At 31.2% G+C, this 12,096-nt stretch overlaps 1 long non-coding RNA gene across 1 annotated transcript; it reads left to right on the forward strand.

Moving 5' to 3' along the window:
* Nucleotides 1-5,504: 5,504 nt before the first annotated feature.
* Nucleotides 5,505-10,198, forward strand: LOC114721185 (uncharacterized). The gene is made up of 3 exons (XR_003738034.1): nucleotides 5,505-5,598; nucleotides 8,259-8,355; nucleotides 10,138-10,198. It is a non-coding gene; the product is annotated as an uncharacterized LOC114721185 (long non-coding RNA).
* The last annotated feature ends 1,898 nt before the right edge of the window (nucleotides 10,199-12,096 follow it).

The raw sequence follows: 12,096 nt of genomic DNA on the forward strand, positions 1-12,096 counted from the left end.
ACTTTTCATTTAGCCTCGGAAGTCGGAACCTTATTTCCAGTTCCCTCGCGTAACTTTGAAATTTCACCGCCGTCAAAGTAAAATTAATTCTTATCACCAAAAAAAAAAAGAAGTAAAATTAATTCTTGAAACGAAAACTCAATGCGGAAGTTAACGTTTCTGGCCTTCTGACATAGTCTATTTGTCTCCTGTAATAATGGAGATTCTCTCCCTCTATTGTCCATTTGCCAACTCTGACCTTTTTTTAAATTTTAAAATCAAATAATCCAAAGAAAATTAGACGTACAATTATTATCTTTTTTTATTTTTTTTTCTCGTTGCCTAAATGGTTTTTATTTTTTTCAATCCGATCTGTCATATTTTTTTACGGATTGAGCAATTAGAATCAGAACTAAAATTGAAATGGGGTTGGGAAAGTGTCCAATTTTGTACGAAAAATTACAATATTAACGTCATAGTAGGGTTAGGGGCTGGGGGGCCTGCTTGTCATTTTCCTTTGCATTACAGCTGTCCATCCATCGTAGCCCTGACAATTGCCTTCCGTCCAGTAATTGTTAGCTCCCCCCCCCCCCTTCAACTTCCCACGTGAAATGTCATACTTCAGTAACGCGAGTTTATTTTGTTCTTTATAAGCACAACAGGTATCCTTTGATTTGATTAGCAAATGCTTCTGCTAATGAAAATTTATACTTTGATTCCTCACATGGAGAGCAATTAATTCTTTTCATTACCTGCCATTAGTCATGTAAGTTCAGTTTTGCGATTTGAGCTTCATTTGTAACATCAAACTATTATTTTCTATCTTTAATTAAACAAAAAGTTCACCTTACATATTTCCAATCTAAATTCAGTTTCTTGGTCCCGGTTCAAAAATTGGGGCGCTCTTAATGCGAAGTGAAACTTGTTAGATTTTGATATCACTTTCATTTATTGTCATTTACCGGTTTTTCATTAATTCAGAGGCAAGGACATTATTTAAAAATATTTTCAATGAAATCATAAAGTAATATCTTTTGCTTACAAGTAATTATTTTTTAAATTAAAGAGTAAAACATATCAACCCCATTTTTATTTTCGAAAACTTATATAAACCTTTTTTAAAATCAAAATATATGTTACATAAATTCTGTCCTAGTTTTAATATTTAACCTTTGTCCTAGTTTTAATATTTAACCTTTATCCACGCAATATAGCATTGACTCATTATTTTGATTAAAATGCCCCTTTTTAACATCCAAATTACTTATAATTATTGTTTAATCATACATGACATCTCTATCGGAAATTAAAAAACGAGTTAATACATATTTTTATATTTTTTGTTACCCCATTAAATTCATTACCATATTACAAAATTTAATTAATTTCAGAAAAAATTGGACAGAAGGACCTAGAAAAAAAAATATTTATTAACAAAGATTTTAAAAATTAGATTATTTAAAAAGACTAAATATTAAAATATAAACTTGATAATACTAAATTACCCCCAAATTTTTGCGTGAAAAAACAGGCAACTCAAAATACTTTAACGCTTGGAAATTTTCAGACGCAGGCTCCGACCTGCCCTCATCTTTTACCAAATGGATTCAAAGAAAATTACACGTCTAATTATTATCTTTTTTATTCTTTCCTCGTTTTCTAAATGGTTTTTATTTTCTTCAATCCACCTGTTATATTTTTGCAGATCGATGGGCTTTACCCGGGTTTAGAATCGAAACTAAGGAGGTGTTTGGCAACTTCCAAACCATGATTTCAGAAGTACTTTTTTACAAAAAGAGACAAACTTCTTTACATATTTACTTTGTAAACTACAAAAGCACTTCTAAAATCATGGTTTAGTTTCTATTCAAACATCTCATAAAATTGAAATGGGATGCAGAAATCGTCCAATTTAGTACGAAAGATTACAATATTACGCTCATACGGCGTTAATAGGGGTAGAGGCTAGGGGGCCTGCTTCTCATTTTTCTTTGGATTACAGCTGTCCATCCATCTTAGTGCTGAGGATGGCCTTCCATCCAGTAATATGAGCAGAAGAGAAGCTAGCTTGCTTTTATCTGGAAACAGTCCTAACGGATGTTTATATCAAATCATAATTTTAAAAATATTTTTATAATTTATAAAATAAATATATGAGGAAATTTATCTTATTTTACGAAAAAGTATTTTTTTTACGTTGTCAAATACCATCTGAGTGTCGGTTCCGCTGAAAGATTTCAATTTTTGACGAAGGTCCGGGTGAAGAAGCTTCAGAGCAGAGTCTCCGTATGTGTGAAGATGTGAAAATTGCTGCCCAGCCGTTTCTTGCGTTGCGCCTTGGGCGTAAATTCGCAGTTCTCTGGTATGATGGAGGAACAGAAAAGAAACAAATAAAATAAAAAGATAAAAGGAACGAAATAAAATTAATATAAAACAAAGTATTTCACCACATGATTTCCAGCACAAGTCAAGTTTATTTTTAATTCTCTTAATTCTCTTAAAATTATCACCTCATGTGTGTGTTTTATATGCTAAAATTCACGTATTTTTAGTAATTTTATATTTGTATTTATTTTTTTTATTAATCATCTAAACAAGTTTAATCTTATCAAACTGATTTTTTTTATAAAAATTAATTTAAATATTAGCTAATTTTTACCCTAATTTACATTTACAAAAATAAGATGAAATAAAAGTCAATTATGTATCATTTTTAAATATAATGCGCATTATCCGGCTCTCCCAAATTTAAAAAAAAGAACCAACATTTCACCCTGGAAGAGAATTATTAACCGCATAAATACTGATGTAAATTGAATCTATGAATTACGATGATCCTCGAAAACAATCACTACTATGGAAAAATTATGAGAACTTTCATTTAGCCTTGGGACTTTATTTCCAGTTCCCTCATGTAACTCTGAAAATTTACTGCCTTCAAAGTAAAATTAATTCTTGAAACGAAAACTCAATGCGCCAGTTAATGTTTCGGCGTTTTATACTTCTGTTTGTCTTCGTGCAGCAATAATTGAGATTCCCTTCCTTCATTATTCATTTGTTAAGTGCCACGGTTCGCACCTGTGTCTTTTTTTTTTTTTTTAACCAAATAGATTCGAAGAAAATTACATGCTTAATTATTGTCCTCTTTATTTCTTTTCATTGTCCAAATGATTCCTACTTCGGTTCTAGAGCTGTGACTGAAATTGAAATGGGGTTCGGAAATCGTCCAATTCAGTACGAAAGATAACAACATTACGGTCGTACAGCTTTAGTAGGGGTGGGGGCGGCGGGCCTGTTTCTCATTTTTATGTGCATTACAGCTGTCCATCCATCATAGTATTGACGATTGCCTTCCGTCCAGTAATTGTCAGCTCTGCCCCGCCCCTTTCAAGTTCCCACGTGAAATGTCATCCTCTGGTAACATGTAAGTTCAATTTGTTTTCAATAAGCACAAGAAGTATCCTTTGATTTGATTAGCAAATGCGTCTTCTAATGAAAATTTATATTTTGATTCATGACATTAAGAGCAATTAATTCTTTTCATTAGCTGCCACTAGTTATGTAAGTCCAGTTTTGCGATTTGAGCTTCATTTGCAACATCAAACTATCTTTTAATTGGAAAAAAAAAAAGAGAAGAAGTTCAGCTCACATATTTCTAATCTAAATTCAGTTTCTTGGTCCAGATTCAAAATTTGGGGCGCTTTTAATGAGAAGTGAGGCTTGTTAGATTTTGTTATTACTTTACATTTATTTGTCATTTACCAGTTTTTCATTAATGAAGAGACAAGGACATTATTTTTAAAATATTTTTGTTTGAATGAAAATCATAAAGTAATTATCTTATGCTTACATGTAATTATTTATGAAATTACATAAAATAAAGATTAAAATACATCAACTCCTTTTTATTTTTAAAAACTCATATAAACCTCTTTTAAAATCAAAATATATGTTACATAAATTTCTTTCTAGTTTTAATATTTAATTTTCATCTATTCAATCATTAGTTGATCGTAATATTATAGTATTGACTCATTATTTTGATCAAAATGTCCTGTCTTTAACATGAATATCACTTATAATTATTATTTAATCATGCATGACATCTTTATCCGAAATTAAAAAACAATGTTAATATATATTTTAATATTTTTGTTATGTCATTAAATTCATCACCATAGTACAAAATTAAATTAATTTCAGGAAAAAATGGACAGAAGGACCTAAAAAAAATTTACTAAGAAGGATTTTAAAAATTATAATTATTTTTAAAAAACTAAATATTAAAATATAAATTTTAAGAATACTAAATTACCCCCAAACTTTTGCGAAAAGAAACAGGCAACTCAAAATGCCTTAGTGCTTGAAATAAATACTTTTTTTTGGCCGCAGAAATAAATACTTTAATGCTTGAAATCATACCTTCATGATTGACATCAATATTAATTTTTAGACGCAGGGCTCTGTATTTGGCTATTTGCTCCATTCCGTCAAGGGCTCCATGTGCTTTTCATCAGCCCCACCGACCCCACGTGAATCATTCACACCCGCGACTTCTACACTGAATATGAGAACTGCCACCATCGACACCGAGCATACTGGGCTGGACTCAGGGTTAGACGTGGATTATGAGCAGTTAGAGTGGGAAGGGAGGATTTTCTGGTGTGTGTAGAAATAATAAAAAAAGTGTTTGGATACCATAAAAATATTTTTTAAAAATATTTTTTTATAAATTGAGATAAATTTTTTAATATATTTATTTTGGAGTCTTTGAGCACTATAAAAATGTTTTTTAAAAAAAACTGTTTTACAAATCGAGATAAATTTTTTCATATATTTATTTGATATAGTATAAAAACACTTTTAAAATTATGATTTTAATTTTATCTAAATATCTTTTTATATACCCAAAAAAATTTTTAAAATCATAATTTTTATTCTCCAAATACTTTTTATAAGGGACCCCACCCGCGAAAGACGATTTCACCCCGAAACGGCCTTTCCTGCTGTCTTCGGAAATGGCAGCGATGAGGAGGAGGATGGTCTCACTTCTAAGTTTTTTTTTTTTTGACTGTGTTGTTGTGTGGGAGCAAAAATTTTGAGAGTTAATGTGGTCTTTTTAAATTTATATTTTGATATTCGATGCTGTTAAATAATTTTAACTTTTAAGATCCTTCCAAATAGATAAAACTTTTTTTAGGTCCTTTATGTTAATTTTCCCTTAATTTTATAAATTCAAATTTTTAATTTTGTTTATTTACTAAAACTACTGATGGGATATGTCTAGAATTTGGAACGAGGGATAATCACCAAATCTTATAATTTGTTAATTTACAAGAAAATCGACATTGGTGGCCCTCACTTAAAAATATGCCATTCTCCGTCCATCTCCTCTCCATGGCCACCAGCGCTATCTCGCTTTCGCTTCATTCTCATCTTGCTTCCAGAAATTAAAGCCGTAGCCTCACCGGCAAAGTGCTACACTATGGCTTACTTCCCTTTCTCCTCTGGCTTTATTCTCTGTTTAGCATGAAACCTGATATCTAACATTGGCGGGTAGGAAGAAACAACAGTGCTTACTTCTCAACTCTTCTGTCCCTTCAAAAATCCTGCTTCCAGGTAACCATGCCTTCTCTAAGATCCTACCTAATTAATTGTCCTTCGTCTTCTCTTTGAATCGCTTATCTTTCTAAGTAAATTTAACAGTTTTCTAGGTAAATCAGATCGGTGCGTGTGTGAATAAGTTCTGGACCATCAAGTTTTTGTTTTTTTTTGGTCGTCTTCAACGAAGGGAAAAAAAATACGGCTTTCGTGTTTTTATATATGTTGAGTATTTGATATTTGATGATGGTTCTGGGCTTTTCTCAGGTGAAAGTTTTCAGGATTAGTTTTTAGTTTTAGATGCTGCTTCTTGTCGATACAATTTAATTTGCTTGAGTATGAGTCCAGGTTTGATTACCTGTAATAATTTTGGACTTACTCTCCTCCAATTTAGCTGAGAAGTTTATTTTGATTTGAACATAAATGTAAAATTTTAATTTTCCCAAATTTATATTTTTTGAATTATTCCTATTAACAGTGCATATTAATAGTGCATGAGTTTTCGTATTTTTGTATGTAATTATATCTCGAGTATTTGATTGATGATTTCGAGCGTTTCCCAGGTGAAAGTTTTCAGGATCAATCAATTTTAGTTTTAGGTGCTGTTTCTTCATCACTCCATCCATTTATGGATACGATTTAATTTGTTTGCTTATGAGTCTGAACTAAATAATTAACGCTTATTTAACCAAAGCATCACTTAAATTATGTTTCAGTTGTTTTTTGATTTTTTTCCCCCTCTTTGATGGACCAATTCTTTTGTGTTTTTTTATGCATGATGAGGTTATTTTAAGGCATGTATTATACCACTTTGGTGCGTATTAGTTATCAGTGAATTTTGGTTTTTTTATTTGTTATTTGTACCATTTTTAATATTATATTTTTAATTCTGTCTCTATTAATTACTAGTCCGTCTATAATAGGGGTGTTTGGCAATATGAAAACCATGGTTTCAGAAGTACTTTTCCGCAAAACGAGGCAAACTCCTCCATATATTTATTTCGTAAATCGTAAAAACACTTCTGAAACCATGGTTTGGCTTCTATCCAAACACCCCAAATTATAAAAACCTTTTGGCCAAATTGTGCTTTTTAAGAAAACAGTTAAAATTAGTTAAAAGCAATTAATATGTAATGAGATAAATACAAAGAGAATGTATAGAGGGAGAATTATATGAGAACTTATTAGGATTAAAATAGGTAACATGTATCAAATGTTCAGACAAACTTAAAAAGGATCTTATAAAAAGGATAGATCCATTCAAAAAAAGAGATCTTATAATTAGGGACGGAAGAAATATAGTGAAAGTAAAGAGAAAGGTAACATGTGAGAAAAAATATACTAGTATTATATTACCTTTTTTCCAATATCCATATTTTTTTTTAATGAGGGCAAAAGTGAAAGATTTTATCAATTTAATATTTTTTTTGAACTATATTTTGCAGTCATATGAAATACTACTATTCATGCATGAGCCCTATTGAATGCTTTTCCATCAGTTTGACAATTTGTTTGAGCATCAAAGAAATATTCGGACAGAATTCTCAAACATATGAAAGAACATGAAGGCTTTATTATTTTTCAAAATAGAATGAAATTTTGTAGAATGATCGGATTTATATTGAGTTCAAACAAACATTAAAGCATGGAATTAATGGTTAGATTTAGACATCTCATTTCACAGCTCATATGAACTAGTTATATCCCTTTCAAAAATGGGCTTGTCATCAGATAACGAAACTTGCGGGAACACGCACACGGAGTGGGGGCAAAAAAAGAGACAAAGATAAACCTACTTAGGGGGGAGGGATCATTTAATAATGAAAAACTCCACGGATCAAATAAGTTACTACTCCCTCTGTTCCTTATTATAAGAGACGAATAACTGAATTACGTTGATCAAAAAAGCAGTTAAAATTAGTTAAGAACAATCAATGTGTAAAAAGTATAATTTCTTTTCCAAAAATACCCTCATTAATAAGGAGAGAGAACATGAGAGAAAATAATAGTAAATTATTAAAAAAAAGAGAAGTGGGAAGGAGAGAGAGTGTGAGTTGGAGACAATAAATATGGGTAAAATAGGAAATCAACACAAAAAAGTAGAGACAACTTTCAAGTGTCTCTTATATATAGGAACATGCCATAAGCATCAAATGTCTCTTATAATAAGGAACGGAGGGAATACTAATAAATGGTCACGAGGACATTATGAATTATGACATTGTGTGAGTTGTATGTTCCAACTAACCCAACAATTAGGCTAGTACTATTATTTTATTACTCTTTCCGTTCTTTATTATAAGAGACATTTGATACTTATAGCATGTTTCCATATATAAGAGACACTTAAAAGTTGTCTCTAGTTTTTTGTATTGACTTTCTATTTTACCTTTATTTATTTTGTCTCTTATTCATACTCTTTCTCCCTCCCACTTCTCTTTTTTTTAATAATTTAATTGTTCTCTCTCATACTCTCTCTCTCCTTATTAATAGGAGTATTGTTGGAAAAAACATTATACTTTTTACACATTAATTGTCCTCAACTAATTTTAACTGTTTTTTTTATCAACGTAATTTGATTATTTGTCTTTTATAATAAAAAACGGAGGGAGTATATTTTAAGGTCAAAATATATCAAATGTCAATGTTGGTTATTCCACTGCGGATGGATTTTGCAGGAAAATATATTGTCTGGTTTTTGAAGTTCCTCCTCCAAGATGTCGTCAAACGGAGATGATTCCGGAGCGCCGGTTGGAAAATCGAAGGTTAGAAATGGTAATTTTGATCATTCCTCTCATCATTTTCTGCATCCAAACATTTAAGTGCCTATAGTTTCTTCTGCTAACATCAAAGCCTGTTGGTTCTCTATAATTGAAATATTCATTCCGTCCACCAAACTCTTACTCCTCTGGTTTTATTTACGTGATATTTTATACAAACTAAAAAAAAAAATCTTAAATTGTATTAACTCTCTTTAAGAATATAGTGGCTTTTTTAATTTTATCTTTATTTAATATATATGTTTTTTCAAAAAAAGAATAACTGTACTATAATAAATGAAAAACAAAATAAAACATTCATGCTAAAAACTTAATAATGTGCCTTATTGCCTTATAAATAAGCTAAGAAAAATATTTTCTCTGTCTTATTAATAAGACTAGAGGAGTAATTAGTTGATACACCTATTTAAAATAAATACTATAGTTTAAGACATAGGATTAAGGTGCGTGCAGTATCTTGTAACTCAATCTCTTAAGTATGACTCACCTTTGACTCAATCCCTGAAATGTTTTTTCAGTTGTCCATGCAAATTTTAAAAAAAAGTTGTCAATGCAAACTTAAAAAAAAAAGACAATTTGGTAATTAAATAAATAAAATTTTTTGTGATGAGGTTTTTTAAGACTCCAGAATAATTTGATGATTTTAAGATTTTTTTTTTGTATTTAATTTCTTTAGATGGGATCTTACTGCAATTTTTTTTTAAAACAATGCCAGTCAACTCAGCATCAAACTGGATTGGCGGGAAAGATGGGCCCATAGCAACTTGGGTTCCTCGACAATGAGCCCGCCCCCTCAACGGTGGCCGAAGAAGGTGCTGCACATTAGCAAGGACATTTTTTTAACAAGCATCATTTTAGATACAAGAATAAATATTTCCTGTCGAAACCACGTCTAAATAAATACTTTCTTCAAACATAATTTTTTTATATTAAAATTTATTTTTTATTCCATTATAAGAAAAGAATAAAATATATAACGGGACAAACAAGAAGTCAAGACCATAGAAATAAATAATGGGAAAAAATATTTTTTAAGAAATTCATAAAATATGTTTTAAAATAAATAATAAGTCTGGACGAAACAAGGGAGATGCATGCTGACTGCTGAGCATACGTTAGTCAGCTATTATTTCTTCTTGTGCCAGGGATGCAAATGGTGCTGCAGATCATCTGGTAATTAAAGGAAGCTCTTGGAGCACCGTTGGGTTTTGCCAGAGTTTCTTCGCAGCCTGCTTTTCTTACGTGTGAGTTAGAATTAGATAGGGATCACGTGGTCACATCAAGGTGATCAGGTATTAGTTTTTTTCCGCCTTTTTTTCGCTTTTGCACTTTCTATTTGTTGATTTTGTTTAAAAAAAAATCAATAAGTCAGTGACTCAGTATAAAATGTAGTGAAAACCACGATTTAAGTTATTAACAGCTTAACTTGTTAAGAGACTTTTTGTCAACTAGGGGCCCTCAGTCCAGTTGCATTGTAAGAATTATACATCTTTTTTTTTTTTTTAAAAAAAAAACAAAATTGTTCAAAGCAGGTGGAAAAAGGAGGACTCATCAAGTCAACGCTAAAACAGTCATTTTTATTCTTCTCGTCTTGGATGTTGTTGTAGAGGATTTTAATAACTGTACATCAAAACTTACCGAGTAATTAAATTAAAAACGTCAGGAGATCAGATAGAGAATGTATTTTTATGATAGTTTATATTGTTATATGGGACTCGAGAGTAATTTCTAAGAAGAAACAAATCTTTATGTAGGTTTTTATTTTGGATGGATGCAGGCAAAGATAATGTTTGAATTTTGAAGTTCCTTCCCCAAGATGTCGTCAAACAGGGACACAAACAAAGGGAAAAAACATGTAGAAGGCCATGCACTCGCTGAATTGGAGGGACAGGCGGGTTATGGCGCGACATATGGAGAGGTAAGTTTGATGATGTGTTTCCTAAGATTTTGTCTAAGTGAGGTAAGTTCGTATGGCAGACTGACAATGTATTTCCCTTGTTTGTGGCGTCTGATCTGTCCTTCTAGGGTTTATTTATGCTCTTCTGGTCCTTAATATAAGACCGATTTAACTAATTTGATTATATTAAAAAAATTAAGTAAGTTAGTTAATTATAAAAAATATGATATGTTTTTCGTAAAACACCATAATTATCTTTCTTAATATCCTTCCTTAATTACTTACTTGATTATGGTTGAGGGAATATTCATAGGAGTAATTTAGGAAAAAATAATAAATATGATAAACAGGTCTTATATTTAGGACCAAAGTTAACTTGACAATTGGATCTTATATTAAGAACCGGAGGAGCATATTAAACACACACATAAGTAATAGGCGTTAATCTAATTGGTTGTGCCTGTCTGCATAACTATGATAATTGTAATTAATTTTGGCATGTGAAGGTGTGCCTGGTAACTATAAGAGTCCAAATCATGATTTCCTTGAAAATATCCAATCATCTTTAACTTACTGAACACCCCTAACTTAATAAATAAAATGTATGTATTCTTAATAAGTATTTTCCCTAGATTAACGAAGTGCTCTAAGTAATTCGATACTTTTCTCTTTTTTTGATCTTTGAAAATTTGCTCTCGCATTGTGTGGTGGGATTCCAAATTTATTATATGATCATATGGGCAGGAAGTGGCTAAATATTATATTCTTTGTTTGTAGTTTGTTGCTATTTGTCCATTAATCTTAAAATATCTGCATCTTCTGAATGAATTACATGCTTTGAGGCGTCATATGTCTTCTTGTTGGCATTAATCTAGTAAGTTATTTTTATTCATTTTAACTGCCCAGCATTGATCATTTGGCTGCCATTGACTCTAGTCGGACTACCCGATAGTAATTTAATATGTGTTTGTGTTTTCTTGAACAATATGAATGTAAACCCGTGAGATTCGTTGGCGCAAAAAAAAAAAAAAAAAGACACCGTGAGATTCAGTAGTGCAACCCTGCGTGGTTCTTATGCATATTTTTTAAATGCCCTCCCGCTTTGATAAGTTGTTTTAATTAATTTCATAACTCCTCCCCATTTTTCTCCTTAAAAAAAATGATTGACACAAATTTTTGTCACTCTGCGGTGTCCTATAAGTCGTCTTATCAAATTTGCAAATCAAAACATGACATGTACAGTTTAGTCGGTGATTTCTTTCTATAGATCCCTCAGTTTTTTTTTATCTTTGTTTTTATGATTATTTACAATTTCTCCTTTTGAAAAACAGAAAGAAAGAAAGAGTCAAATTGTGAAATTCTCAACTGATGCCTACGTATTTTCACAAGCCTCTGGGTTGAAAGCTATGAGAAAGTGACAACTGAAATATTGAATTTCAGAACCTTATGGTTAATACGTTGTGAGTAGCGCTTGCAAAGCTAAAATAAATTGATAAATAGATAATATGTGAGTAATTGTGCATATTAGATTCGGCGGCTGTCATATGATTGGATTAGACAGAGTTCATTTAGAAAAGAGATTCAGGCTGGTAGGAGTAACGTCTCTTGTTGCTGTTGATATCTTGTATCTTCTACCAATGACTGGATTTTTTTAAATATAATAATAGGCGTCAATATCAAACTCTTAGTTAAAATATTTTTGTTGTTAGTGTTGTTGATCATATCTTCCTTATGAATATTTTCTTTTCTTTTCTCTTCCTTTTTAACGGCAGCCGTGGAAACATGTGCTGCGGGGGCAAGTTGTGCTAGCGAGGATGAGGATACGGAACTTTTTACACC

This window comes from Neltuma alba, unplaced genomic scaffold, assembly GCF_004799145.2.
Source record: "Neltuma alba isolate B1F8T4 unplaced genomic scaffold, ASM479914v2 tig00012014_pilon, whole genome shotgun sequence".
Classification (NCBI taxonomy): Eukaryota; Viridiplantae; Streptophyta; class Magnoliopsida; order Fabales; family Fabaceae; genus Neltuma; species Neltuma alba.